Source organism: Piliocolobus tephrosceles, chromosome 6 (assembly GCF_002776525.5).
Source record: "Piliocolobus tephrosceles isolate RC106 chromosome 6, ASM277652v3, whole genome shotgun sequence".
NCBI lineage: Eukaryota > Metazoa > Chordata > Mammalia > Primates > Cercopithecidae > Piliocolobus > Piliocolobus tephrosceles.
The window spans coordinates 108,874,216-108,902,006 of NC_045439.1; the positions used below are offsets into that span (position 1 = coordinate 108,874,216).

A 27,791-nucleotide genomic window follows, 5' to 3' on the forward strand; every position below is an offset into this window, starting at 1 on the left:
ACACAAATCACTTAAAAGAGCATCTAACACAGTGGGTAGGGAGCTGATGAGTCTCAGTGCAGTCTTGAGCTTAATTCTAGGAAATAAGAATTGATCCACCAACCAAAAAGTAATTTCCCCTGAGCGGGATCCTGTGACTGCCTCATTTAGAGAGAAGATACTGCCAGTCTGATGATAAACACGAGTTAAAACCTCTAAACCTGGGGTGTCCAATCTTTTGGCTTCCCTGGGCCACGTTGGAAGAATAATTGTTTGGGCCACACATAAAATGTACTAACACTAATGACAGCTGATGAGGTTTAAAAATAAAATAAAATCACAAAAAAAAATCTCAAAATGTTTTAAGAATGTTTACAAATTTGCTTTGGGTGCATTCAAAGCCACCCTGGGCCACAGGCAGCCCACGGGCCGGGGCTTGGACAAGCTTGCTAAACAGTGGATAACACATTTACTCCTAAACGATGTGGGAAGACAGAATTTTGTATGGGGATATTCATATTAGAACCTCAACTAGATGAAATTGAAAGATCAGGGTACAGAAAGCCAAGGTTGGCTAAACACATATGAGTTTCAATGTATTCCCTAACATGACAGAAAGAGGCAGTCTTACCTAAACTGAGCTTTTACATTTTCTCTCTACATGTTTTGTAGTGCAAACATAGGAAACTGACCAAACTCTTCAGATTTCAAAGGAAGTATCCTTGTATACAGTGAAACCTTCAGAACTCCCTGGGAAAACAATTTCAAAAATAAACTTGAGGTTTGGAAATGAAAGCAGAGTTGCTGTCTGTTTTACACAGTTCAGGATGTTTGAATCTTTTTAAATGAACCTGACAACTACAACTTTTCTATTTGGGGGAAAAAATAAACTTTTAATATTGAGTGCTATAACTACCCCCTAAACCCACCTTGTACAAAAAGGAAGATGGCAAAAAAGAAAAGCCTGTAAAAAGGCTCCTTTTACTAGGGTTGGAGACCTAGGAGAATCAACCAGGAGTCTGAAAATCTGGAGTTGGCCGTGCGCACTGGCTCACGCCTGTAATCCCAGCACTTTGGGAGGCCGAGGGAGGCAGATCACCTGAGGTCAGGAGTTCGAGAACAGCCTGGCCAACATAGCAAAATCCCATCTCTACTAAAAATATAAAAAACTAGCCGACCATGGTGGTGGGCGCCTATAGTCCCAGCTACTTGGGAGGCTGAGGCAGGAAGAATCACTTGAACCCTGGGGGTGAAGCTTGCAGTGAGCTGAGATCATACCATTGCACTCCAGCCTGGGCAACAGAGTGAGACTCTATCTCAAAAAAAAAAAAATCTGGAGTCACTGGGACTCAACTCATCTGATCCACGTGGCCTGGCCCTGGGAGCATGGGTACCAAGTGGCTGTCCCCCAAGAAGCCTCCACTTCCCCCGAAAGTCTACCCCCCTCATTTCCCTATGGATGGGTCCCACTTCTCTTGCCCACTTCTCTTAACTGATTAGCACATATATCACCACTTAATTTATGGTGTTCATATGGTACCAACTTTTATTATTTTTTAATTTTTATTACTTTAATAAATCCAGTGGTTTGTATTTTATATTCTTCATGGTTACTGAAAAAAATACAGAATTCATGTCCCAAAAAAAGTGTTAGATAAAGCATTCATCCTTTACACCTCTTGAGCCTTAAAATGATTTCTGAAAGTTTCTCCCACCAGTGCAGAGCTAAGCTACAAAAGTTTACGGTTCTGAAGACAAGCAATGGCACCTGACTCCAAGATGCAGAAGCAGGAAATATTTCTGACATGTGGCTCAAGTCCAGTATTGGCTCTGGACAAGTTCTTTAATTTATCTGTTTTCCTGTCTCTAAAGTCAGACTGTCAGTGATGACTTCATAAAGTAATTAGGAAAATCACATATTGTATGCTAAATGAAATGACAGGGGTCAGCCGGGCAGTGGCTTATGCTGGTCACCCCAGCACTTTGGGAGGCTGAGGCAGGTGGATCACTTGAGCCCAGTAGTTTGAGACCAGTCTGGGCAACACAGGGAGACCCCATCTCTACGAAAAATATAAAAATTAGCTGAGTGTGGTGGTACACGCCAGTAGTCCCAGCTACTCCAGAGGCTGAGATACGAAGATCAGCTGAGCCCAGAAAGGTCAAGGCTGCAGGGAGCCATGATCACACCATGCACTCCAGCCTGGGTCACAGACTGAGAGACCCTGTCTCAAAAAATAATAATAACAGGGATCTGAGACAGAATTCAGTGTAGCATTTATGGACACAAGAAAGCTGGCTTTGTTCATAAAATATTTTTAAACACTTATGAGGAAAAGACTAAAAACCCCACTAATTCACCAACCAGCATTAACCACCAATATCCTGAAATAATTTATTAACTAATTAAGAAGCCAAAGGGCTGAGAATCTAAAGTACAATGCTATGTCCATAGTGGAGATTTAATAAATATTTGTTGGGTGAATAAATGAACATCTTCATACTGCCATATACATAGAAAACCTCTCAGAGATAATAGATCCACGCCGTTTGTGCTACAGTTTCCTCTACGAAGCCTAAATCCAAATTTTATCAATAAAGGGTTATTACCGTTTTCTCTCTAAGCGCAAATCTGGCTTCAGAATCCTCCTCAACACTGCACCCTGCAGTCACTACCAATTGGTTGGTGCCATCCAAATGCACTTGCCATCCCTGACATATGATACTTACTAAACCTACACTGAAACCAAAATGTCCAAGAAATAAATTCCGCCCCCAAGTCAAGTGGAGTTTTCTTAGATTTCTCAGTGTTGTCACTGGTAATTGTGTAGTCAACTCGACACTGAAAAGCTACTCAAACTCAGGGCATATCTTATGCTCAGGTTCACACTACTGGCATTAATACCATTAGACCAGGCTACCAAGAGGAAGGGAATATTTTTGCAAGTACTCAACAAAAGAGGCTTCTGTTCTTACACTGTGCAGCCACACTGTTTGTTTGTTGTTGTTGTTGTTGTTGCTCACCTACTGGAGGCAGCTTCTGCCTCTTCCCTGGCATTCCAGCGCAGACCAGCACCACACAGCTCAGTACAGGCTTTCCAGCCGCGGCTTCTCTGGTAGATTAGTTTTGTCCCAGCAACCACATTTTAAGCTTTTTCTACTGATTCCGAGTCAGACACACACATCATCCCTCCACAAGGCCAGCCCCAGTGCTTTCTTTGTAGCCTCTTGTCTGATGAGATCCTCACAGCACCTGTTTTCTCCACTTTAGCGATGTGAAACTCTGGCAGGTAATTTCCTCTGAGGCCTTACACCTGGGCCAGGGGCAGCACCAAGATTTCGACCCAGACTTTGTCTCTAAGACCTGCACTCTTTCTTGAGCAGAGACCACGTGTTTACTTTTCTGCCTCCCACAGTTTGTATTCAGCTATGCTGACATGGTCACTGGAGGACTGTGGACCACAGCGTGTCACTATGTCCCATGGCACCAGTGTGCCAGCAAGACAAGCTCTTATCTGTCAGAGCTCAGTGGAAGTGTCACTCCTCAGCCAGACCTTCCTCCTTGCCACATTTCTGGCATCCAGAACAGTGTTTCACATAGAAATGAATGAATGAATGATCTAATAAATCATGCTCAATGCACACAGCTCTCTGAACTTTGTTTTAAAATGTGAACAATGTAAAAGAAAAAAAAAAAAGTCAAGGTTTTCCATAACAAATACCCATCCTTCAGGCATCTCCAGCCCGAATATTTAGAACTATCTAAAATATGAGAACCAGATCCACAGCCTCACGGGGGCTTTCCTTCCCACCTCCAGCCTCCACGTCACAAGGTATGTATGTTCCAAAAGTAGAAATTAGGCCCTGGGGTTATCAAGCATCTCTTACGGGAGGCATGGGGCGTGTGGAATTCCAGCAATGCCAGCTCTAACAAGCCTGGTTCCCGGAACATCCTCACAGACGTGAGCAAAGTGAATTCCAAAGCTCAGTATTCTCCCTTGGAGTATGTTGTACTTTCAGCAAAGCATCTCTCTCTTCTCCGTCACTCAAAACAACAGATCCAATCAGGGAAAATTAGCCATCTTTGTCCTCATCAGTGAAAGGGGTGAGGGAACGTGCATCATGAGCAAATTTAGCGAAATGATTGCAAACCCAGAGCCACCGGGGAAGCGTCCATGCCATGCAGCCTTCCCAGCTCCCTGAGGGTCATCAATTCACAAACCAACCCAGTCTCATAAATGCATGAGCCAGTTGTTGCACGGGTCCCAAAGAGACTATGCTATAAATGACAGGCACCTGTATTTGTCCACAGAAACCTAATCCATATTGTATAGTGTGGCTATTAAAAACATGGAAGATAACACTGCATAAGCACCCAAAATATTTAAAAATAAAATCAAAATAAACCTTCTGAAATATTTTTAGAAACCTAGCAGCTTGCTACTTGTATAAATTCAGGCTCTCTGCTGTTGTTAAAGACAGTTATTACCTGCAAAGGTGATGACACCAGGGACCTCATGCCCCAGTAAGATCATCCTCTCCAGAATTCTCTCAGATGGGCAGCAGGGCAAGGCTACCCAAACCCAGAAGTCACCCCAAACACGCTGTGCCTTGCTCTCACCAGCACCTCAGGTACTTGAAGAATGGCCATTCGTTTAGACGTTGTGAGCAGTGCTGTGGCCCTTAGCTCCCTCTCTCCTTCCTAAAGCACCCTCACCCCATTCCAGCTTTCATCTTCTGCCCCAGGCTCCCTGGCATCATAGATCTATGTAGATGGGTCTGTTAGCCTCAAATCATATGTGGAAATGAACTGGGTAGAAACAAACACATACACTCAAAGGAAATGTGTGAAGGAGAAGGGCCATTCATGTCTCCTTTCAAAGCATGAATGTGTCTCCTGGCCAACAGCTGCATCTCATCCCTGTAATCCCAACACTTTGGGAGGCTGAGGCAGGCAGATCACTTTAGCCCAGGAGTTCCAGATCAGCCTGGGCAAAATGGCAAAACCTTGACTCTACAAAAAATACAAAAAAAAAAAGCTGAGCATGGAGACACGTGCCTGCAGTCCCAGCTATTCAGGAGGCTGAGGTGGGAGGATCACTTCAGCCTCAAAGGTTGAGGCTGCAGTGAGCCATGATTGCACAACTATACTTCAGCCTGGGCAACAGAAAGAGAACCTGTCTTAAAAAAAAGAAAAAAGAATGTGGCCTGGTGTGGTGGCTCACGCCTGTAATCCCAGCATTTTGGAATGCCTAGGCAGGCAGATCACTTGAGGTCAAGAGTTGGAGACCAGCCTGTTCCACATGGTAAAACCCTGTCTCTACTAAAAATACAAAAATTAGCCAGGCATGATGGTGTGCACCTGTAATCCCAGCTACTCAGGAGGTTGAGGCAGGAGAATCCCTTGAACCCAGGAGGCAGAGGTTGCAGTGAGCCGAGATTGTACCACTGCACTCCAGCTTGGGCAACAGAGCGAGACCCTCTCTCAAAAAAAAAAAAAAAAAAAGAATGTGTCTTCTTCTTCTTGGCCCCATTTCTTAAGTGCAGAATACCTTCCTCTCTGATCTCTAGGAGCCAGAGGAAAGGAGGAGGACCTGGGGCACAAGTTATAATTGGGGGGGGTCCCTGCCTATATACCTTCCTAAGCCAGGTCCTAGAATTGGTGAGTAAAAGCATCTACTCCATTATTTTTATATTTAAATATTTTATGATATATAGATATCTCCAGCAAGAAAGTTTCACAATTTACATTTTTCAATAACCAGAAATTAGATCGGTAATCCAAAATTGAAGTTTTACTTATATAAACAAAAAAAAGTATATTTTAGCCTTTTAGGGTTTGTCAGTACAACTTTTGTATTCATATGAATGTGGAATTTTTTTTTTTTTTTTTTTTTTTTTGAGACAGACTCTTGCTCTGTCACCCAGGCGGGAGTGCAGCAGCACAGCCTCAGCTCATTGCAATCTCCATCTCCCAGAAGAAGAAGTGGGAGGTTCAAGCACTTCTCCCACCTCAGCCTCCCAAGCAGCTGGGACTACAGGCACATGCCACCATGCCTGGCTAATTTTTGTATTTGTAGTAGCGATGGTTTCACCATGTTGGCCAGACTGATCTCGAACTCCTGACCTCAAGTGATCTGCCTGCCTCGGCCTCCCAGAGTGCTGAGATTACGAGGCATGAGCCACTGCACCTGGCCTGAATGTAGATGTTTTAAAATGTCACTCTTTTGAAAGCATGCTAAAATTTAATAGCCCACTCAGGGTCTTTTTATTTTTTATATTTTTATTTTTGAGACAGGGTACTGCTCCATCACCCAGGTGGGAATGCAGTGGTGAGATCATAGCTCACTGCAACCTTGAACTCCTGGGCTCAAGGGATCCTCCTGCCTCAGCCTCCCAAGTAGCTGGAACTATAGGCACAAGCCACCACGCCCAGCCTATTATTCTTATTTTGTTAAAAATAGCTTTTTGCAAGCAGTTTTGGAATTTAAAACTTTTTCCTTTCCCTGTCCTCAGCCACACCTTCAGTCTTGCTTAGTTCCTATTTTAGTCTTTCATGAGCTTGTATAATGTATAGATGCCTTTAAAGAAAAAACAATTCTCAATGATTCTTAGTGTTTACTTAATGTTTCGCATAAAATGTACAAATATAAAACTATTATAGTTCTCATATTACCATCAATACCAAAACATCTGCACATTAAATACAAATGCAATTACAAAGCCAATATAATTCAAATTGACAACATTAATATGCAGGGTGATAATTTTGCTGAAACTGCATCACCTTATATGGTGTGAACAGGGACTTCAATAGAGAAAGTCATGATTTCATTGCACAGATGTCACCTACCTTGTACAATGAGATGCCTCAATTTTCTACCACCTTTTTTTATTCGAACAACTATGAAACCTTCATTTCTCTAGTCTGCCATAAAACTGTTGGGTCTTCATGGGGTGCAAAAGCATCGTTTATGTGTTCTGTCCATCTTGGTTCTTTCCACTAGTTCATGATACTTACAATAATGTAACCTGATACCCAAACCATTAAAAACACAGACACTGGAATGGCGTGGTAGTATCAGTGGTCATCAGCTCATCTGGGACATGCTGATACTAACGCCTTATGTAATTACTAACAAGTTCTTACCAAGAGCTTATTACTATGCTAGGCATCCTTCTACAGCAGTTAAATGGGGAGACAAGGTCCTTTTTCCCACAGAACCCACACTCTGGTAGGCAGAGTGAGGATGAATAAGAAACTCACATAGCATGTTAAGAAAATGAACCGGGGTAGGTGACAGCGAGGTGATGGTGGTGGAGTGAAGGTCCATTCTGGATAGACAGTTAAGGAAGCCCTCGCCAGGAAGGGAACATTGGCTTTGAAAGAGAAGATGAGATCTAAGCCGTGTGAGTGGCAGGTAGAGAGAAAAGCAAGTTTAGAGCTCAGGAGGGAGAAACGTGCTAGGCAAATCGGAGAATCAGCGGGAAGGCAGACTTGGCCAGAGCCCGGTGGGAGATGTGGAGGGCACAGTAGCTAAGGGCAGAGGAGTGCGCAGGAGCCAAACCCACAGGGTGTTGTGGGCCTGAATACAACTCTGGGTTTTGACCCAAGTGGGAGCAAGAAGTCACCAATAAGATTCGAGGTGTTATTTAAAGCCGGGGACTAGAGGAGCTCAGCTAGGAAGTCATGTAGATGGAGAAGCGAGGATGGAGCTCCAGCGCTGAGCTGCGGTGGCTCTGTGGCCCTGCAGCAACAGCATCGCCTGGGAGGAGCACGTGAGAGAGGCAGAATCGTGGACTCCACCGCAGACCCACTGAAGCATCACCTGCTTTTCCCACATTCAGAATGAGGATCTAGGCTGTAGCACGCCAACACTAAGAAGACGGGGAAAAGAGGAGAAGCAGACACAGACAACTGAGAAGGAGCGACCCGGGGATGGGAGGAAATCTGGACAGCCTGGCATCCCAGAAGCCCAGAGAAGCTGGGGCTGCAAGAAGGAAGGAGGGGTCAAGTAAGCCAAAGGCTACCATTAAGCAGGCAAAGACTGGAGCATCACTGCACAAGGCGGGATGCAGATGGAAGGTGACCTTAGCAAGAACTTTGATGCCAGAGTGGAAGGCATGGAAGCTCCACTAGAATGGGCTAACAAAAGAATGGAGGAAAAAAAACTCTTTCAAAGGATGTTAATCATGCAGAAATTAACATTAAAAAAAAGGCTGTCTTAGAAAACAGATGCCCACCCCACACTCTTCCCCTTTACCCCAGTATGAAATGAAATCGGCTATATTTGCTTCCTCTCTCCAGGGATGTGTTTACAGTCATGGGGGTTGGGGTTGCAAATGAAAACATATAACCTGGTATTTATGCTCAAATATTTCTGAGCAGGACCATTACCTAATTTTATGGACTATTACTTCTTTCCTTCCTCTGGCTGTTGCCTGTTGTCCTGAGTTGCAGCTGAGCCCCTAAGGGTGTGACAAGATCAGCGGAAGAGGTATGGTCTGTGTTTAACAAAAACCAGTTGCAGAAGCATGTGGAAATACCTCCTTATCCTGGGAACGCCAAAAAAACATTGATAAGAGAATCCAAACCAGATAAAAAGAGTCACTTTTTTCCCTCTCCTCTACAGAACCCCTATAGCCATTCATGCCTACCTTCTACGCCCAAACTACTCCAGGTGGAGGGAACCTACATAGAATCACATTCTCAAGGCAAAAAGGCTTTTGGGGACCATCTAACACACCCCTGCCTTCCCTGAGATGAGTCACTTTCAAACTTCCTAGTTCCAAATTTGTAGGCCCAAACCTCTGCCCTGGGATCTATTTCCATGTCCCTCACCACTGGGTCCCTAACACTGGGAGTTAGGATTTTAACCTCCAATATGAATTTTGTGAGGACACATTCAGCCCATAGCAAATGGATGGGAATAAAAGCAAGGGGATGGGAAAATAGTACAATAGCATCATCCAGCAGCATGAAGCCACCACACATTCAGTACATAGAAAATGAATTGTTCACAAGCTTTTTCTAACTTAGTTCCCTAATGGCTGAGTCTTTATCTTCCTGCTTTTCTTATACCAGTAATGCAACAATAGCAATTCCAGTTTATTTTCTTCCACCTAAAGCCAATACTGACACTAAGTCCCTCACCTTCGCCTTACTATGTCACAACATACAACCTGGGAGCAATTTTTAGTTTGCAATAATAATAATAATGTAACTAACTCTTAAACACTCTTTACTATGTACCAAGTACTCATCTAAGTACTTTTACATTAAACATTAACCTACTCTGCACTACGCTGTCCAAAGCCATCCTCCAGACATTAACCCAGTGTTGAACATTAACAAATGCACTTCCATTTGGGTGGTTAACTGATGACCACAGAGCAAACTGCAAAAAGAGAATAGTATTTAAATGTCTTCATTTTCTCCTACGGGCTCAGTTTATGAAGGTTCTTGTATTAAAAACCAAAGTGCAATTTATTTTCCTGGGTAGATCTCTCCCATGGGACCCTTCTTTGAGTCACACCATTGGAAATCATGGGGTGAAGCCCTGGACACATTTACCATGTTCTCTGACTTCCTGAGCGTGGCAGGAAGCAGACATCCTACCAGAATAGTGCCAGATTGTGAAATGAAACAGGCAATAAAAGGAAAAAAATCACTGCAAGGAAGGGAGAAAAAAACTGAAGAGGAAAAAGGAAGAAACATAAAAGTGAGACAATGAAAAACTACCCTCTGGCAGGGTTTAAGGGTTTTTTGTTATTGTTTTTTAATCACTCATCTATAGATGATAGAGTCCCACATGGACTTCATTTGGTCACCTAGGCTGGTTACAGTTCCAGTGACTTCTCTGCTTGTAAAATGTGAGCAGACAGGTGTAGGCAGAAGACATGATGAATCAATATAAAGAAGCCAAGAACATTGAATCATGACAGGGGAGACATTAAAAACCCACAATCAGCATCCCAGAGAAAAACCTGCCTCCAGAAAGCCTTTCACTTAGGCCTCGGAACAATCACTCACATCCATATCCATGATCTCAGGTAGGACCCTGCTGCTGTCCTCGTCTACACGGGAGCACACAATGCCTGACAGCTCCACATACTGAAGAGCAGGAACAGGACCCAGATCCGAGGCCACTCAAGTCACCACTCTCTACTTCCTTCTCAGGGTGCTTCCTGCTGTAAAAGTGGGCTCTCCTGCTCTAAAGCAGGCTCAGAATATTTAGGGAAAGAGGCCATTTTTTCCTTCAGGTAGGTGATTATATTCTTTCCACTGAGAAACATTCTCCCGATCCTAATGCTTGTTTTAGACAAAAGTGTCTTGCCAGACCCTTAACCTGGAGCTCTTACATCTCAACGCACCACCAAGAACATTACCTGGACGGATATCCTCAGCCCAGGTGTGGAGGAAAGAGGGGTCCTTTTGGTGTTTAAGGGTAGAAAGGGAATTAGGAAATTTGGTTTAAGAGCCTCTTGACAGCACAGGGATGCCTCTACTCTTTCTATATATAATGGTGTATTAGTCAGCTTGGGCTGCTATGACAAAATATCACAGACCGAGTGGCTTAAACAACAGAAATATATTTCTCACAGTTAAATATATTTCTTACAGTTATTCACAGGTAAGAAGTCCGAGACCAAGGTACCAGCCAATTCAGTTCCTGGTGAGGGCTCTCTTCTTGGCTTGCAGACAGCTGTCTTCTTGCTATGTTCTCACATGGCCTTTCCTTGGTGAGAGCACACAGATTCTCTCTCACTCTTTCTCTTCTTATAAAGCCAATAATCTCATTATAAGGGCCTCATCTTCATGACCTAACTAACCCGAATTACGTCCCAAAGATCCCATCTTCAAATACCAAAACACTGGGAGTTAGGATTTTAACCTCCAATATGAATTTTGTGAGGACACATTCAGCCCATAGCAAATGGATGGGAATAAAAGCAAGGGGATGGGAAAACAGTACAATAGCATCACCCAGCAGCATGAAGCCACCACACATTCAGTACATAGAAAATGAATTGTTCACAAGCTTTTTCTAACTTAGTTCCCTAAGGGCTGAGTCTTTATCTTCCTGCTCATTTATCTCTTTTCAAGAGCTGTCAGACTAAAAAGAATCTAACTGCAGTAAAAATTATATGAAACAACTTCACTCAAGGGGGTGATAGAAAAACGTGCTGACCGAAATAACTCCAGAAATGAGTGGAATCTGTAAGACCAAAGGCAAAGTTACTATACATAAATATTTCACTATAGTTGATAAAGTTGTTTCCCATAGAGGAATGCATTAACGATTCCAAAACCACTATATGTGTATACTGGAATTGAACAATTAAGTAAATAGATGCCAGGATGTGGGAGCCTCCTTCCTGCTGGAGAAGTTATAGACATGCAAGGGGAGGAGGTTAGAATGACCCATGTGGTAATTGATTCAAGTGGAGACATCAGTATGAACTCATGTTTCATCTGATATGTAGATGGTTACATACAGGAATATTTATAAATATGTCTATATACACAGGCTAGTGTACACATCTATGTTTTCTTGCTTTCTCAGCTAAGAGCACCTAGAAGCAACAGTACTCCAGCATCAATGAGTACTTAGCACCCAAATCTTAGTCTCTAATACCAATAAGTTCTGCAATAAAAGGAAGCAGGGTTCTTTGAATAAATGGCTTATTATTCTAAGACTAGGGCAGGAAATATACAAGATGAGCCTGGAGTATCCTATAGTGCCAGAAATTAAACAAGTACTTAAAAAAGGAACCAAAATTACCCACAATGATTAAGGTACACAGGAGTCAACTAAAAGATCTCCCAATGGCCCAAAAAATAAAGTAGTATTGGATAACTCAAAGTATAAAATAAATATCCATGAATCCACATTTATGACTAAATAAATACATAAATGGGGAAGAGCAGACAACTCGCCCATGCAGAATTCCAATAATTTATTTAGATAACCTGCCCCAGAGGACAGGGAACATAACTCCTTACTTCTTATGTGTGGGCTGCACATAGTGACTTCCTCCCAGAAGCTACAGTATAGAAAGAGGGGGAAAAGAATAATTTCACAGTGGAGAAACCTGGCAGACACTAACTGAGCCAGGCACAAGCTTTATCAAGATCAATATCAGTAGTGATAAGTCATGTTGATATGTCCTTTGATGAGAAGGGCACTTTATCTCTGTGGTCTTCTTCCCAATGCCCCTAATCCCAGTCTAATCATGAGAAAAATATCAGACAAATTCCAATCCTAGCAAATACCCAACCAACACCCTTCAAAACTGTCAAGGTCATCAAAAACAAGGAACATCTCAAACCATCACAGCCAAGACATGACAACTAAATGTAGTATCCTGGATGGGATCAGGGAACAGAAAAAGGACATTAAATAAAACTAAGAAAATCGGGATGAAGTGTGGACTCTAGCTAATAATAACTTACCAAAAATGTTTCATTAATTATGGCAAACCAAGTGTTTGATATTGATAATAGGGGAAATTGGGTGTAGTTTCTGTACAATCTTTGCAATTTCCTTATCAATCTAAAGCTATTCTAAAATTAAATGGCCTTTTTTTAAAGCAATGTCAAGAAAAGGAAGGCACCAGGCAGTGAAACCCACTGATGTAGTCAGTGTGGTCACTCCAGTGCTGCACAGGCAACTCCTGACTCACCCGCCACCCCTGGCATGTCGGGCGGCCAGCGCAGAGAAATACATCATTCAGTAGGTCACTGGGCACAGATGCTGGTCAGGTCTCACAACACTGCTCTCAGATTATACCTCTGCCAGGAAGAACAGGGCAAACATCTCCCTGGGCCAGTGAACACAGAGCTTCACATGACAGGTACATAAAGAGAAGCCCAGCAAGTCTCCAAGCTCAAGGGACTAGACAAGGTAGGGTGTGAATATGAGCTATGTGGTGATAATTTATGAGCTGTGGACAGCTTCCCACAAGCCAATGAGTAGACCTAGAGGACTAAAAAACCGCAAACTGCCATCTTATGGAAGGAAGAAGGAGCAAGCAGAGAGCTGGGCAACCATGGTAGACTGACCTTCCCCAGAAAACATGCTTCTCCAAGACAGACATGATAATTGGATGGAAAACAGAAGAACTGATGTTAGTCACAGAGCAGAATGGGAGAAATCAAATAGGAGAAAAAAATAGAGAAACAGAAAGGGATTGAGAGCAAGAAATGAGTACCAAAAAATGAGATATGAGACGGAGGCAATTATATGGAACAAAATATTCATTACACTTGTTTAGCCATAGGAAGCCACAGCGGCAGGAAACACAGACTGGGGTGTTATTGTGGCTGAAAATAAGGGGTAGCCAAGTTAAAACGCTCTTAATAAGCACCACCTGAGAACCCAGCATCCCTGGCCCACAGGCAAGAAGCCTCCTCTCCTCCCCAGCAATGCCTCTTCCCGGCTTCTCCTCTCTTGCAAATGCTTCCTCCTTAACCAGCCACCTAGGTGTCTCTGATGGTGTCCCCAACATCTCAGACAACTTGGACTGCTGCTTCTACTACCAACTGCCAAAGGCTCAAGCCACCTCCGCCCCTGTTCGTATGTAAAGCCAGTGCTGTCAAAGCTCTGAGCCACTTAGCTGAAGACAGTGTCTGCCACCCAGTGACAAAGAACCAATCCAGAGACCCACCAAATACCCAGGAAACACCTCCCTAGACCCCTTCCCATCACCCCTCCTTAACAGCAGCTGTATTTTCATATTTAGATGATTTTTGTTTTAATTAATATTTGTCTCCATCATCCATCTGTAAGATCCACAAGAACAGGGGCTATATTGGCTTTTGTTCACCTTTTTCCCCCCATATATCTGGCATAATGTAATTGTTTATGAATTCCTTTTCCCCAGCAATCTGGAATCCCCAGAAGGAAAAAAAGAAAATAAAAAAAAAGCAGCACTATTTCAATTCTGAGTGACTAATGTAGCATTTGATGTTGGAGTCAGTTTACCCATAGAAATGGCAGTATAGGCTGGGTACAGTGGCTCATGCCTATAATCCCAGCATTTTAGGAGGCCAAGGCAGGTGGATCACCTGAGGCCAGGAGTTCAAGACTAGCCTGGCCAATATGGCAAACCCCAACTCTACTAAAAATACAAAAGTGAGCTGGGTGTGGTGGCGCACGCCTGTAATCCCAGCTACTCAGGAGGCTGAGGCATGAGAATTGCTTGAACCCAGGAGATGGAGGCTGCAGTGAGCTGAGATCCCACCACTGCACTCCAGCCCGGGTAAAAACAAAAAAGAAGAAAGAAAAAAGAGGAGAGAAGAGGAGGGGAGGGGAGGGAGAAAGGGCAGTATAAACAATGATTAGGTATTTGGTGCTATTAAACAAACTAGATATGTAATGGTGCCATAATAAATAATACTGAGCATTCACTGTGCATTTACCAAGTGCTAAGTACTATGTTAAACATCTTATATGCACTATTCAGCAACCCTGACAGGTAAGTATTAATCATCACCATTTTGCAGGTAAAGCAACTGAGGCTCAGTGGTTAAATCACTTGCCCAAGGTCACCCAGATAGAGCAGAACCAGAAGTCATCAAGGCCTGTCTGAGTCCAAAGACCATTCTCTTCATGACTCCAGAGTTCAGCTATACAACAGCTACTATTGTAGCTGAACTTGAATAGATGTTGGTTGGGGGCCTGGAACCTAACCACCATTTATGACACGGAATCCTCAGGAAGATGCATCCTAACTCCAAACAATCAATTAATTGCAAAATAAGCTTTTAGAACTCATCTGGTTTGTAGGTTGGGGACCACCTGCAGAGGATTATGAAGAGAAAGGAGGCTGAGGATGTGGTTTCCAGGTAACCAACCCTCCAGCATTGACTGAGTATCTGTGTGTGAATCCCAGCAGTAGAGACAAGCTCCCAGGACACTGTGATACCAAGTGCCTTCTGAGAGCAGCGTGCCAGTATGTAGGCTTTCCTGGAGCACAGAAGCAAGACGGCTGCAGGCAGCTGTAGGCCCAGACACCAAGAAGGCTATCTTAAAAGCAGGGTTAGAGGGGTCATGAGAGGATGCTGGCTTAAGTAGAAGGAAGAGCAGGATGCAAAGGTCTAGCCAGGGCTCTTAGAGGAAAATGAGAGTGTTCCTGATGACTTTGAAGAGGTGGTGAGTTGGGGTTCCAACAGCACTGGGAACAGAAACATCTTCTGCCTAAACAAGCAGTGAGAGCAAGTTACCATCCCGCAACTCTGAATCAAAAAAAGAGAATGGTCAGTTTCCAACCCCCCATGTAAAGAGCTTGGAAGTTGTTACTCTCATCCTTACAATTAAAAAAGAAAAAAAGCTGAGCAAATCGAAGAGGGGGTGGCTGCTTCAAGGGGCTAACACAGGGACTAAAAGAGATCAGGAATGTGGAAGTACCTTTTCAATTGCAGTACACTCAAGAACTAGAAGGCATCAAAACCGTATTTCTGTGGGTTTTTTCAACCTAATCTCTGATATGTGAGGACTACAGAGACAACAACAGTAGCTCCGTCTCAGAGAGAAGCTGCACTCACAACACAGAGGCCCCAGAACAGGGATCCCACAGCCGGCAAAGGGACACTCAGGGAAGCAGCCACCATCACTAATCCCACTGGATGTTCACTGGGAGAAAATCAGGAGAGACTAACCTTGTTCCCTTTTCTGGCAGGGCTACTACAGAAGGAGCCCAAAGAACCATGATCATGCAGCTGGATTTCTGAAAGGCATCATCAGCTTTCCCTTGGGGGCTTTGGTTCCACGGACATTTACCAAGAGCACACTCTACATTGGGCCCGTGCCAGGCACTGAGGGAGACAAGAGTGATGGAGAATGCATGAAGGCAGGAACAACCCTGCCTCCAAATGGGGCTCAGAGATAGCTGGGGAACTCATTACTGCAAGAGGGTGGGTAGAATCTGGAAGGCTTTAAGGGAAGGACTCTTTTTGCAATTTAATGGCTTAAAATGATACAAATAATCAAGGGGCAACAGGGCTGCATTCCTCATTTTAGGGAGACTCTGTCTCCTTGCCTCTTCCTGCTTCTAGAGGCCACCTGCATTTCTCAGCTCTTGGTCCCTTCCTACATCTTCAACGCCAGCAGCGTAGCATCTTCTCCGGCTTTGCTTCCGTTATCACATCTCCTTCTTGGATTCCAACTTTCCTGCCTCCCTCTCTCCCGTATAAGGACTCTTGTGATTATCCTAAATAATCCAGGATTATCTCCCCAGCTCAAGGTCCTTAAATTAAGCATATCCTTTTTGCTGTGCAAGATGGCATAGTCACAGATTCCAGGATTAGGATGTGGGCATCTTTGGAGATACACTGTTCTGCCTGTCATGTAGATGGAAGAGTCAGCCTCCAGGAAAGAAAGAAAAAGGACTTAAACGTTTAGATAGAAGCTGGGATGAGATAAGGAGACGTATTTGTTTTCAGCTTTCCCAGTTCTAACTTCCCAAGGCTGCTGCCTCCTGCCATGGGTTCCATAAGACACCATTCATCTGCTCCGTCAAACGCCCCAGAAGATTCTTCACTGTGTCTTTACCCAAAACCACACAACCGCTTAATGGTGGAATGGGATTTATGCCCATTCTCTCTCACCCCCAAAGCCTGTGTCCTTAACCACTAGAACTTCGGAAACATAGACAATGCAATATATGAGAGTTTAGGAATCAAACAGATGAGCAGGCTGGAATCATGGATCAAGTATAACAAAAATGAGGTTTAATAAGGAGAATCTAAAGCCCCTAACCCTAACCTGGGCCTAAGAAACCAATCATTTGATTGTAGGGTGGATGAGACGTGAAAGCAAATCTTGGTTTTGGTGGGTTGTTTTTGTTGGTTTGTTGTTTGTTGTTGTTGTTATTTTGGTTTTAAAAAGGTGTGAGATGATTGGCAAATACCACGGTGACCTCTGGAAACAATATATCTAGTTTCAACAGGGCAGGGCAGTTAACCACACTGCAGACTCCCCTTGAGCCCAGAACAACCCCACGCACCTGTCTCAGAAGCCTGTCTCTTCACCTAAGTACTGTTCCTCACCGCACTCACCTCTACGCTTATCTTTGGTGCGATTATCTTGATTTTCTCTGTATACATAAAGGGATGACTGTTACTGAGTAAATATGAGACGGGATCCTTGACTCTCGGATTTGCAAGAAACCTGCCCTTGTTGCGGGGCTGACATTAGATTCCCTTTTCAAATCTGCCTGTGATGGACGGCCAGTCCCGTTTGCCTTCCTCAGAGCCTCCGAGGAACATGCAGGGAGCCCGAAGGATGAAGGGGCCACAGGCCCAGCAGCCCCCTTAGCAAAGGGAACCTGCTGGTGCTGCTGTCAGCTCCCTGCCCAGCTGACATAGGCAGCCCCCTCTGCTTGAGGCTGATCAGCAAGAGTCTGGTTTACAAAAAACAGCAGCCAGATTGTATTACATCCAGATCACTTTAGTAAACCTTCTCTTCACATAGTGCCTTCAAGTCACTTGAGGCTTTTTTAATACTTGAGGCTTTTTTAAGACTTTCCATTTCTGCTAGAATATTACAAGTGACTTCATGAGATCCACAGCCCTGGGTACTACAACACAGCTCATGTGACTGCAAGTGGGGCACTGGAGGCATCTCCTTGAAAGAGCCACAGAAAGTTCCCTGTAAAACTGATGCCAACGCTCGGGGGTGAAAAGGCCAAGCAGGTGCCCTGTGGCGGCCAAGCAGGCCCGATGGTAGAGAACCCCCACAAAAATCTACCCAGCAATACGGTGGTCAAAAAGGTCACGAGGGATCAGAAAGTGTTTGATCTACTTTTTATCACTGAATGAGGGTATAGGAAGAAACCTAGTTAGCTATGCATATCCTCTAAGTAAAATTTCTGCTAATTTTTTAAAAGAAAAGAGAGAAGGCCGGGCGCGGTGGCTCACGCCTGTAATCCCAGCACTTTGGGAGGCTGAGGCGGGCGGATCACAAGGTCAGGAGATTGAGACCATGGTGAAACCCCGTCTCTACTAAAAATACAAAAAACTAGCCGGGCACGGTGGCGGGCGCCTGTAGTCCCAGCTACTCAGGAGGCTGAGGCAGGAGAATGGCGTGAACCCGGGAGGCAGAGCTTGCAGTGAGCCGAGATCGCGCCACTGCACTCCAGCCTGGGCGACAGAGCGAGACTCCGTCTCAAAAAAAAAAAAAAAAAGAAAAAGAAAAGAAAAGAGAGAAAAGAAAGAGTGGCCAGGAAAGAGTGGTTTCCCACACTGAGATGCTGGCAGTGTACATACGGTGGCTCATGCCTGTGATCCCAACACTTTGGGAGGCCGAGGCAGATGGATCGCCTGAGCCCAAGAGTTTCAGACTAGCCTGGGCAAGCCCTGGGAGCAACCCCTGGGCAAAACCCCATCTCTACAAAAAATACAAACATTAGCCAGGGATGGTGTTGCACACCTTGTAGTCTCATCTCCTCAGGAGGCTGAGCTGGGAGGATGGCTTGAGCCCAGGAGGTCGTGGCTGCAGTGAGTCATGATTGACCATGCCACTGCACTCCAGCCTAGGCCACAGAGCAAGACACTGTCTCAAAAAAAAAAAAAAAAGAAAGAAAGAAAAAGAAAAAGAAGAAGGTCAGGTGTGGTGGCTCATGCCCTAATTCCAGCACTTTGGGAGGCCAAGGTAGGCAGATCACAGGGCCAGGAGTTCAAGACCAGCCTGGTCAACATGGTGAAACCCCATCTCTACGAAAACTACAAAACTTAGCTGGGCGTGGTGGTACACACCTGTAATCCCAGCTACTCAGGAGGCTTGAACCCGGGAGGCGGAGGTTGCAGTGAGCTGAGATCACACCACTGCACTCCAGCCTGGGCGACAGAGTAAGATTCCATCTCAAAAAGAAAAAAAGAAACAAAGAAAAAGAAAAAAAAAAAGAAACTGAGATACGAAGAGATGGCACTGGGTACAGAAGGAAGGGAGCAGAGCTGGAAGCACGATCAACTCTCATCACACATGAATACCAGAATGGTTGTCATGTGAAAAGGAGATTAAACTTGGTCTGCGTGACTCCAAAGGTTAGAACAATGAACACAGAGTAGACGTGCCAGGGACACAAACTCCACTTCAATCGAAAGGGGGAAATTAGCTTTCTCACAGAGATGCGTCAAGACAAACCAGGCTGTTTCAGGAGACAATGAGTTCCCCATGAGTTGGAGGAAGGCAAACAGGGCCTGGCTATCCATTCACAGGCAGGTTTGAGAAAGGAGTCCCGCATCAGCCAGGTTCCTGGGAAATGTGAGAATCAAAGATGCCGTCTCATATTTACTCAGTCAACAATCATCCCTTAACAGATACAGAGAACATCAAGATAATCACACCAAAGAGGCCAGAGCAGAGCACAGTGAGGAACAGCATTTAAGAGAAAAGAGGACGCAGAGCGACCACAGAACAAAGGATTTTCTCCAGATCCTATCCATGTTTTATCCGTACAGAAAAGGTCTTGAGGATAAAAGGCTCCCTGTGGAGTGAAGCTGCCTCCGTCTGCAGCTAGGATGAGGGTAGTTCGGGCCACCCACTAACATCCACAGCCTATGAAACTCCAGCCTGGGCCAGAAATAAATGAGAATCTCAGGAGTGACTTTCAGGCACATCACCAACACCCGTCTGATGCCAATACAAACTCTCCAAACTGTCATCAGCTGGTTGCCCTCTTGGCAGAGGAAGGAAGTCAACCCAAACCTGTCCCAAAAGGAAACCTGGGAATGTCACACAACAGGAGGCTCTGAACGTTAGCAGGGCTTTGAATGCTAGATAATTGACAGCAAACACAGAAAATATGAGCACTGATGGAATTTTCCAAGAAGTATTTGATGCTCTTGTTTAAAATAAGCAACCTTCCAGGACCAGGAAAGGGGTGGAAGACAGCACCAAGGCTCTCAGCGAAGTTTTGTAAGATATTAAGAAGCTCTATACAGCAGCTGAGCCAAAGGTCAATGGAATTCGCCACATCAAAAGAGAACGAAAAAAAAAACTAGTGAGATCTGGGCCAGGTATGGTGGCTCATGCCTGTAATCCCAGCACTTTGGGAGGCCGAGGTGGGTGGATCACCTGAAGTCAAGAGTTCGAGACCAGCCTGGCCAAAATGGTGACACCCCCATCTCTACTAAAAATACAAAAAACTAGCCTAGCGTGGGGGCGGGCGCCTGTAATCCCAGATAGTTGGGAGGCTGAAGCATGAGAATTGCTTGAACCCGGTAGGTGGAGGTTGCAGTGAGCTGAGACTGTGCCATTGCACTCCAGCCTCGGTGACACAGCAAGGCTCTGTCTCAGAAGAAGAAGGAGGAGGAGGAGGAAGAAAACTAGTGGGATCTGGACAGTGTGTGACACAAAGATCAGAAGAGCTAAACTGCAAGTTCCCTTAGGACAAGGACAACCAGATCTGGTTTTGACTCCCCAGAGAGAGCACAGTTGGTATACGAGAGAATGTCCAAGTGAACAAATATCAAGCCATCAGTGAATCCAAGAAAGGTGGAACAGGAAGGCTCTAGACAGCTGTGATGATTCCAGAGAAAATAAGCTCGTATTCTAAAAGGGAAAACTCTGAGACTGGCTCATGTCAGGAAAGTCTCTGTGTCTATGGAGGGAGTCCAACATATGACACTCTTTAGTCATATTCTGATATTAAGAAAACATGGCCAATACCACCATCCAACATGGTATAAATGTAACAAATTTTAGTTAAAATCCTTCAAAAGTTCTTTTTTAAAAAATGTGGTCTTTGTGGTACAGGAACAATTACGTTCTCTAAGCTGTTACAGCTTATATTCAGATTCTTGTATGAAAACACCAACACCACATATTTATCATCTTATTTTCAAGCAAATCGGACTTTTCTCCACTCAATCTGACAAGATACAAACGTGACGAACTTCAGTCTCTTATTAAGGATTGCATTTTATTTTTCAGCAAGAGAGAAAAGAAGCTAAAGCAACACAAATCTATCTTGATTAATAGAAGATTTGAAGGGCACTCCCTATAAGCCATGAGAGAATTAAGAGGTAGAAGTTCAGCATTTTAAAAAACCAGTGTAGCCGATAATATAGCCTCAGATATTGTAGACCGAATTTATTTGTTCTCTCTCTCAATTGTTGTTACTGGACCTCTTCATACTCACCTCTCCCTCCCCACTCCACACGCGTACACATGTTGGGACCACACAGACAGTCAAAATGCCTGCCTAGATTGAGGTGGCGATGGGAAGGCTTCTAGAACACTCTACCATCTGCTGACGTAGGCAGCGACATGGAGTAGAAGAGGGGAGAGAAGTTGGCAATCAGTCCTAGAGATCAAGCCTCATTTAGATCAGAAGGCCAAGGGTAGGAAATAAAGCCCAACAGTGGTATAAACCATCCTCCATATCAACTAAGGAACTAGGGTTTACTGAGGAGCTATCATGAGTCAGGTACTGTTTTGTGCACTTTGCCTAGGTTCACATTTAACCTTCTTAATGACATGTAAAATGAGAAAGCTGAAGGACAAGGGCTTTAAGTAACTTGATTGTGAAGCTGACAGCTGACAGACCTGGGATCCTGACGAAGTCTGTCTCACTCCACAGTCCTCTCTTGCCTCCTTTCCTAGACCAGGCTACCTCCAGCCTGGTCCTCACGCTGCAAATGATCCCCTCAACTAAGACAGGATTCCACTTCCTCGAAGAGGTGAGTTCTCACTGGTCAGGACCCCAAACCATCTCGGTTGAAGTACCTTCTGGGCTAACGGCTTGTGCCTTTAATCTTCCAGAATGGAAGGATCGTTGCCATCTGTCAGGCTCGGAAAGGGCGAGGTCCTCACACTAGGCATCAGATGAAGACGCTGTGCAGAGAAATTCCTGTTCATCATTCCCTTCCCGCTTGACTTTTCAAACCAAGCAGCAGTTTCATTGGACTTATTTCTCTACTTTTTGCTTGTAAGAACTCCTCTCTGGTTAGACTCAACTTAGAACTTCTACTCTTGTTTTAGCAGCTTCCAAATGTCTAAAAGTCCTAACAGTCCCAGGCCCACTTGACTCTTCCTAAGAGCTCCTGACTTACGTGGTACATGGAATCAGAGTCAACTCCATGCCCTCGCAGGACCTGCAAGCATCCTACCTTCTCCCTCTGCCTTTCACATCACATCAGTTAGTGAATGCTTCCTGTTGATCCTGCTTCCTGAAACCTCTCAGCCATACTTCTCCACCCCACACCATGGCCCTAATTACAGCGATATGCGTATCTCGACTGGATTACAGCCTTGGCTTTCTAAGTTGACCCTCAGCCTTCAGGCTTCTTTTCCTCCAACCCATTCTCCCCATGGCCACTGTGATCTTTTCAAATTTGTACTTCAGCCTAAAAAGTACTCAGTGGTTTCTTTCTTCTTTTGCTTTCAGGATAAAAACACAAGCTCCTCAGCATGGAATTCAAGACCAGGCCCCAGACATCTCCAGCCCATGTGCCTCCCCTGTGCGTGCTCTGCACCTACTCACACATCTCCAAATGCACGGAGCCCCTCTGCTTCCTGAGCTTGCCAGCCCACTTTCCTCAGGCCTTACCTTGCTGACTCTCCCCTGGACCAGACTTCAGACCTTTTGTTCCCTCAGCACACACACACACACACACACACACACACACACCCCCCTAGTGCTGGCCTCAGCCCAACCAAACACCAAGATTGTCCCTTAACTTATCAACTTGCCCACTGCAGATGGCAAGCTCCTGGAAGGCTGAGCTGCAGCCTTAATCTCCGTGGTGGTTAGTTCCTAATGTCCTCAATGAATGCACACATGCCTGAGGGTAGGAAGTCAAAAGGTTGTGTGTGTGTGTGTGTGTGTGTGTGTGTGTGTGCGCGCGCGCGCGTGAGAGAGAGAGAGAAAGAGAGAGAAAGAGTCTCACTGTTTCGCCCAGGCTGGAGTGCAGTGGCACCATCTTGGCTCACTGCAACCTCCACCTCCCAAGTTCAAGCAATTCTCCTGCCTCAGCATCCCAAGTAGCTGGGATTACAGGCACACACCACCACACCCAGCTAATTTTTTTGTATTTTTAGTAGAGACAAGGTTTCACCACGTTAGCCAGGTGGTCATTAACTCCTGACCTCAAGTGATCCATCCACCTGCCTCAGCCTCCCAAAGTGCTGGGATTACAGGCGTGAGCCACTGGGTCTGGCCTAAAGGCAATTTCAAGAGCATACCTCTTTATAAAGAGGGTGTCTATGAACCCCTGCACTGATTGATAAAAAAAAACACACTAATGAACTGGGTGCATGTGCAGGCCTGTAGTCCCAGCTACTCGGGAGGCCAAGGTGGGAAGACTGCTTGAGGCCAGGAGTTTAAGACCAGCCTGGGCAACATAGGGAGACCTCATCTCTAAAAAAACTAAACTAAAATTAAATTAAATTATGTTATCCCAGAAAAGTGCACTAATATCCAGAGGTTTGGCTCTGGAAAAACTGTCCAAACTTTGCTTTGGGGCTTAAAAGTTGCATTCTTGCATAATCGATTCTTCGATTCCAAAAGGCTTACCTGGGCAGTGCACATTTGTGGAAAGATTCATCTCTGAGGGAGGCATTCAAGATAAGGATGTCTATCAAAGGAAGTGACTTCTGTGTATGAATGTGTGTGTTCATCATCCTTGAGGTCTGGAGCCCCTGAGAAACCTAACTCTGTTTTCCCATCACCAAAATAAACACAATGGTGTGCTCTGTTTTCAGCTGTTTATGGGAAAAGGCTTCGTGGGATAGACTAAGCATCCTACTTTCTGCAAGATTTCAGCAGGGCACAGATATTTAGTCAGGTCACTTAAGTCCTAACTTCCACTGCACCCTCTCATCTCCACATACTTTGCAATTACCAAAGAGAGTAATTTTTTCTGCTGGGCATGGCTGAGGTGGGTGGTTCACCTGAGGTCAGGAGTTTGAGACCAGCCTGGCCAACATGGTGAAAACTAGTCTCTACTAAAAATACAAAGATTAGCTGGGCGTGGTGTGGGCACCTGTAATCCCAGCTACTCAGGAGGTGGAGGCAAGAGAATCACTTGAACCCAAAAGGTGGAGGTTGCAGTGAAGCAAGATCATGCCACTACACTCCAGCCTAGGCAACACGAGTGAAACTCTATCTCAAAAAAAAAAAAAAATTTAGAGTAATTTTTTCTAATACTGTCAGATATGGAACAAATTGTCAAGCCCCACACCCTGCCTTTTTTCTGAGACAGGGTCTCACTCTGTCGCCCAGGCCAAAGTAGTATGGTGGCACAATCACAGTTCACTGCAGCCTCAATTTCCCAAGGTCAGGTGACCCTCCTGCCTCAGCTTCCCAAGCAGCTGAGACTACAAGCGTGCATCCCACACCTGGCTATTTTTAATATTTTGTTGTCGTTGAGACAGGGTGTCACTATGTTGCCCAGGCTGGTCTCAAACTCCTGGTCTCAAGCAGTCCTCCCCTCTCATCCTCCCAAACTGCAGGAATTACAAGCATAAGCCACTGTGCCTGGCAAAACCTATTTTTTCACAATTATTTCTTTAAACATTTTTTTGAGTAAGAATAGAAGTAATTCACAAAACAAGACAGATGAGGAGTCTTTTTTCTCATCATATTTACTAAAAACAAAGAAAGGAGGCCGGGCGCTGTGGCTCACGCCTGTAATCCCAGCACTTTGGGAGGCTGAGGTAGGTGGATCACAAGGTCAGGAGATCGAGACCATCCTGGCTAACACGGTGAAACCCATCTTTACTAAAAATACAAAAAAATTAGCCAGGCGTGGTGGCGGGCACCTGTAGTCCCAGCTACTGGGGAGGCTGAGGCAGGAGAATGGCGTGAACCCGGGAGGCGGAGCTTGCAGTGAGCTGACATCGTGCCATTGCACTCCAGCCCGGGTGACAGAGCAAAACTCCGTCTCAAAAAAAAAAAAGAAAGAAAGGAAAAGGTGTCCAAACATCAGGTTGCTGTAAGTTATAGCAAGTCAGCCAAGACCTCTTGTAAACGCTAAAACTTAGCTGTGACCGCCTTAACAGAAGGTCTTGAAATTCTTCATGTATACAGAAAGCCATTCAGGAAACCCACCTCCTAACAGCAGGGGCTAGTGACAGAACTCCTGTCTGCAATAATCAGATGATTCAACAGTTACCAATTCTACCCCCATCAGATGGAAAACTCATGCCAAAAGAACAGATGGCCCAACCTTCCAAGTGACCTGTGAATAGATCAGGAATAAGACAATAGTCATAAATTTAAGTTAGCTTACTTAACTTAAACTGATTGTACAGGTCAACTAGTACAGTAAGCACTAGTATTTGGTAAGCACTCAGTATTTTGATAAATACATTCAGGAAAAAAATTTTCTATTTCAGATTGCATTCAGAGCCCAGCACTAGTGATCATTGGCAATTAATTCAGTACACTCGCTAAAACTTTTTTGGATTTGTACAGTACTTATACAAGTTTGATTACCATGCTCTCATGTGTTTGCCATTTTTAAACACAGTTTTGAGATGAGGACCCTCTAGGCCATGCCGGCATCTGGTTTCCTGAGACACTCACTCCAGGCTTTTATTCCCATCTTAGAACCCAGTCACTACCACTTACCCTACTCTTTCTTCCATGTTACCATGCCACTGCCACTTCGCAGGATTGCAGAATAAATTCCACAGAAAGTTCTAGGCCTCTTCACTAGGCTCCTAGCTGAGCCACTCACCTCCACCCTTCTCAGAACCCTTAATTGGCTTCTACCTCCCATCAGAAGAAAACTCTTAGGCCGGCCTGCAAAGTCCAGCATGCTTTGCCCTCCTTCTCTTAGAACCCCCATCCTCATTCCCTCCTCAGCTATTCTGGCTTCCTTGTTACCAGAACACACAGAGAAGCCTCCTGCCCTTACACCTTATGCCTTAGGGCCTTCAGCATCCCTGTCCTATCTTCCCCGTGCCCTTCCCCCAGGCAGCCATGCTCTGGAGGCTCCTTCAGGTCTCAGCCTCGTGTTGCTTATCAGAGAAATCCTCCTGGACCATCTCGTAGAAAAGGCCTTGCCAACAGGTAGGATTCTCTCCGCCCCATCTGCACCTTCCAGCTCATCTGGCCACACTCTTCCTCTTACAGCTCCTCCCCCACTGATGCGCCTCACCTGTGTGTTTAGTGGGATTTTTTTTTTTTTTTTTCTCTGCTTTGCTTCGTGCTGTATCCTTAGGGTGAAAGTAGGGCCTGGCCCACAGGGGGCACTTGGTATTAAGTGAATAAAAAGCATTCATTTGAATTAAACGTAAGTTGTAGGCCCACTAGGTTAAAAAAAGAAAGAAAGAAAGAAAAGGTCCATACCTTCTACAAGTGTTTCTGTCTTCTTAGAGCCCTGGGGAAAGGCTCAGAGTCTGGCTGAGGGAGGAGGACTTTAGAAGGCACAGAAAGAGCCCTATGAATGAACTGCCTTCTCAGGGTCCGCAGCCCCTCTCTGCTCCCCACTCACCAAGCTCACCACACAGTCTTGAAAGGCAGGAAAGAGCTGGAGATTGCAAATGACAGATCAAAGAATGTCAAAGAAATTCAGGAGAGTATTATAGCAGAAAGATTTGAAAAGAAAAAATCTGGCTGGGCACGGTGGCTCATGCCTGTAATCCCAGCTCTTTGGGAGGATGAGGCGGGCAAATCACGAGGTCAGGAGATCAAAACCATCCTGGCTAACACAGTGAAACCCCGTCTGTACTAAAAATACAAAAAATTAGCCGGGCATGGTGGTGGGCGCCTGTAGTCCCAGCTACTTGGGAGGTTGAGTCAGGAGAATGGCGTGAACCAGGAGACAGAGCTTGCAGTGAGCCGAGATCGCGCCACTGCACTCCAGCCTGGGCAACAGAGTGAGACTCTGACTCAAACAAAAAAAAAAAGAAAGAAAAAAAAAATCTTACCTGAAGGCCGCAAAAAGCAAAGGTCACACACAGCTCCCAAATCGGGAGCAGCACCTAAGGGTAGCCCAAAGTCAATGCCAGAGTGATGGGAGGAATGAGACACCCGATTCAGAGTGTGAGACAGAAAGCAGCCCCCATCCAGAGTAGGGAAACAATGATGTTGATGTCATCAATGACAATGGAGGCAACGGGGTGGGTGAAGTGAAAAAGGCAGCCATCATCTTAATGCCTAATGTCATCATCTTAATGCCTAATGTGGACACAGCACTTTACAGTTTAGAAAGCGCCAATACAGGCTCACTTCAGCAGCACATACGCTAAAATTAAAACAACAGAGATTAGCATGTCCCTTGCACAAAGATGACATGCACATTCATGAAGCATCTCATATTTCAAGAAAAGAAATGAAAAAAAGCACCAATACAAGTGTGGCTTTGTTAATTCACATAAAAAGACAGTACAGTGTGCAATGATTAGCATTCCCATTTTACAGGCAAGGAAATCAAGGCTCAGAAAGGTCAAGTGATTTCTTACCCAAGATTACACAGCAAGCAAGTAGCAGAGTTGGAGCTTCAGGGGTCTTACAGCTCCAAGGACTCCCAGCCCTTTTAATCTCCCAATTCCACATGAACTTGATTCCCAAGTCCCCTCTCAACATGATTAATAGGAATTTACCCACGTTAGGCTAATGCCTGTTCAAAAGCAGGCTGCCCCTCTTGAGTTCCTCCAAAGATTTATTCCATGACCTCTTTACTTGGAAGAAATTTGGTGTTCTCTGAGCCTTCTTAGGGTGCGCAAAAGCTGAACTGACCAAAGAGAAGTCAAACCTAAGCCTTTTATAAAGGTTGCCTCAGGGCTCTCTGGGAACCCACAGTCAAGTAGCTGCAGAATAACTAAACAAAGCTGCTAGTGGAAGTATTTCTGTGTGAA

At 44.9% G+C, this 27,791-nt stretch overlaps 1 protein-coding gene and 1 pseudogene across 2 annotated transcripts in view; one reads left to right on the forward strand and one right to left on the reverse strand.

Annotated features, from left to right (window-relative positions):
* CGNL1 (cingulin like 1) overlaps nucleotides 1-27,791 on the reverse strand; it is a 181,899-nt gene that overhangs the window by 124,343 nt on the left and 29,765 nt on the right. The window contains exon 1 of one of the 2 annotated variants that reach the window (XM_023228631.3): nucleotides 10,599-10,716. The exons of the other annotated variant lie outside the window; for it this stretch is intronic. The gene's annotated coding sequence lies outside the window, so the exon portion shown is untranslated. Of the gene's footprint in view, nucleotides 1-10,598; nucleotides 10,717-27,791 lie in introns of those variants that run through there. 2 annotated transcript variants of the gene reach the window in all.
* LOC111553716 lies at nucleotides 27,157-27,256 on the forward strand (annotated as a pseudogene).